Source organism: Taudactylus pleione, unplaced genomic scaffold (assembly GCF_031769625.1).
Source record: "Taudactylus pleione unplaced genomic scaffold, aTauple2 ptg002146l, whole genome shotgun sequence".
Taxonomy (NCBI): Eukaryota; Metazoa; Chordata; class Amphibia; order Anura; family Myobatrachidae; genus Taudactylus; species Taudactylus pleione.
Genome location: NW_028286540.1, coordinates 292,501 through 295,000, shown reverse-complemented (window position 1 = coordinate 295,000; position 2,500 = coordinate 292,501). Strand labels below are relative to the sequence as shown.

General features: G+C 37.2%; 1 non-coding gene and 9 pseudogenes across 1 annotated transcript in view; all 10 read right to left on the bottom strand.

Moving 5' to 3' along the window:
* Window positions 1–67: 67 nt before the first annotated feature.
* On the bottom strand, window positions 68–186 carry LOC148434915 (5S ribosomal RNA; annotated as a pseudogene).
* Window positions 187–302: 116 nt separating this feature from the next.
* Window positions 303–421, bottom strand: LOC148434914 (5S ribosomal RNA; annotated as a pseudogene).
* Window positions 422–536: 115 nt separating this feature from the next.
* Window positions 537–655, bottom strand: LOC148434913 (5S ribosomal RNA; annotated as a pseudogene).
* A 116-nt stretch (window positions 656–771) lies between these two features.
* Window positions 772–890, bottom strand: LOC148434912 (5S ribosomal RNA; annotated as a pseudogene).
* Window positions 891–1,006: 116 nt separating this feature from the next.
* LOC148434911 (5S ribosomal RNA) lies at window positions 1,007–1,125 on the bottom strand (annotated as a pseudogene).
* Window positions 1,126–1,241: 116 nt separating this feature from the next.
* On the bottom strand, window positions 1,242–1,360 carry LOC148434910 (5S ribosomal RNA; annotated as a pseudogene).
* Window positions 1,361–1,471: 111 nt separating this feature from the next.
* Window positions 1,472–1,590, bottom strand: LOC148434909 (5S ribosomal RNA; annotated as a pseudogene).
* A 116-nt stretch (window positions 1,591–1,706) lies between these two features.
* LOC148434908 (5S ribosomal RNA) lies at window positions 1,707–1,825 on the bottom strand (annotated as a pseudogene).
* Window positions 1,826–2,175: 350 nt separating this feature from the next.
* LOC148434907 (5S ribosomal RNA) lies at window positions 2,176–2,294 on the bottom strand (annotated as a pseudogene).
* Window positions 2,295–2,410: 116 nt separating this feature from the next.
* Window positions 2,411–2,500, bottom strand: part of LOC148434906 (5S ribosomal RNA) — a 119-nt gene continuing 29 nt past the window's right edge. Inside the window, exon 1 of the ribosomal RNA XR_015876663.1 lies at window positions 2,411–2,500. This exon is cut by the window's right edge and continues 29 nt beyond it. This is a non-coding gene — a ribosomal RNA (5S ribosomal RNA).

Here is a 2,500-nt window from a genome sequence, read left to right as displayed (position 1 = left end):
ATTCAATGATAAGTTGAAAAATGAAATGTAAAATGTAATAGAAAAGAATGTTATGGGAGTATAAAATTACCTACAGCACCTGGTATTCCCAGGTGTTCTCCCATCCAAGTACTAACCAGGCCCAACACTGCATAACTTCCAAGATCAGACGAGATTGGGCATGTCCAGTGTGGTTTGGCTGTAGGTGCCCAAAAGCATTAAATTTATACCGCTATTACTTCTTAACTCAAGTAAATTCAATGATAAGTTGAAAAAATTAAATGTAAAATGTAATAGAAAAGAAAGTTATGGCAGTATAAAATTACCTACAGCACCTGGTATTACCAGGAGGTCTCCCATCCAAGTACTAACCAGGCCCAACACTGCATAGCTTCCAAGATCAGACGAGATTGGGCATGTCCAGTGTGGTTTGGCTGTAGGTGCTCAAAAACATTAACTTTAGACCTCTTTTACTTCTTAGCTCAAGTAAATTCAATGATAAGTTGTAAAATTAAATGTAAAATATAATAGAAAAGAATGTTATGGCAGTATAAAATTACCTACAGCTCCTGGTATTCCCAGGTGGTCTCCCATCAAAGTACTAACCAGGCCCAACACTGCATAGCTTCCAAGATCATACAAGATTGGGCATGTCCAGTGTGGTTTGGCTGTAGGTGCTCAAAAACATTAACTTTAGACCTCTTTTACTTCTTAACTCAAGTAAATTCAATGATAAGTTGAAAAAATTAAATGTAAAATGTTCTAGAAAAGAATGTTATGGCAGTATAAAATTACCTACAGCACCTGGTATTCCCAGGTGGTCTCCCATCCAAGTACAAACCAGGCCTAACACTGCATAGCTTCCAAGATCAGACGAGATTGGGCATGTCCACTGTGGTTTGACTGTAGGTGCTCAAAAACATTAACTTTAGACATCTTTTACTTCTTAACTCAAGTAAATTCATTGATAAGTTGAAAAAATTAAATGTAAAATTTAATAGAAAAGAATGTTATGGCAGTATAAAATTACCTACAGCACCTGATATTCCCAGGTGGTCTCCCATTCAAGTACTAACCAGGCCCAACACTGCATAACTTCCAAGATCAGACGAGATTGGGCATGTCCAGTGTGGTTTGGCTATAGCCACTCAAAAACATTAAATTTAGACCTCTTTTACTTCTTAACTCAAGTAAATTAATTTATAAGTTGAAAAAATGTAATGTAAAATGTAATAGAAAAGAATGTTATGGCTATATAAAATTACCTACAGCACCAGGGATTCCTAGGTGGTCTCCCATCCAAGTACTATCCAGGCCCAACACTGCATAGCTTCCAATATCAGACGAGATTGGGCATGTCAAGTGTGGCTTGGCTGTAGGTGCTCAAAGACATTAACTTTAGACCTCTTTTGCTTCTTTACTCAAGTAAATTCATTGATAAGTTGAAAAAATTAAATGTAAAATGTAATAGACTGTTATGGCAGTATAAAATTACCTACAGCACCTGGGATTCCTAGGTGGTCTCCCATCCAAGTACAAACCAGGCCCAACACTGCATAGCTTCCAAGATCAGACGAGATTGGGCATGTCCACTGCGGTTTGGCTGTAGGTGCTCAAAAACATTAACTTTAGACCTCTTTTACTTCTTTACTCAAGTAAATTCATTGATAAGTTGAAAAAATTAAATGTAAAATGTAATAGAAAAGAATGTTATGGCAGTATAAAATTACCTACAGAACCTGGGATTCCTAGGTAGTCTCCCATCCAAGTACAAACCAGTCCCAACACTGCATAGCTTCCAAGATCAGACGAGATTGGGCATGTCCAGTGTGGTTTGGCTGTAGGTGCTCAAAAACATTAACTTTAGACCTCTATTACTTCTTAACTCAAGTAAATTCATTGATAAGTTGAAAAAATTAAATGTAAAATGTAATAGAAAAGAATGTTATGGCAGTATAAAATTACCTACTGCAGCTGGTTTTCCCAGGTGGTCTCACATCCAAGTACTGACCATGCCCAACACTGCATAGCTACCAAGATCAGACGAGATTGGGCAAGTCCAGTGTGGATTGGCTGTAGGTGCTCAAAAGTATTAACTTTAGACCTCTTCTACTTCTTAACTCAAGTAAATTCAATGATAAGTTGAAAAAATTAAATTTAAAATGTAATAGAAAAGAAGTTATGGCAGTATAAAATTACCTACAGCACCTGGGATTCCTAGGTGGTCTCCTATCCAAGTACTAAACAGGTCCAACACTGCATAGCTTCCAAGATCAGACGAGATTGGGCATGTCCAGTGTGGTTTGGCTGTAGGTGCTCAAAAACATTAACTTTAGACCTCTTTTACTTCTTAACTCAAGTAAATTCATTGATAAGTTGAAAAAATTAAATGTAAAATGTAATAGAAAAGAAAGTTATGGCTGCATAAAATTACCTACAGCACCTGGTATTCCCAGGTGGTCTCCCATCCAAGTACTAACCAGGCCCAACACTGCATAGCTTCCAAGATCAGACGAGATTG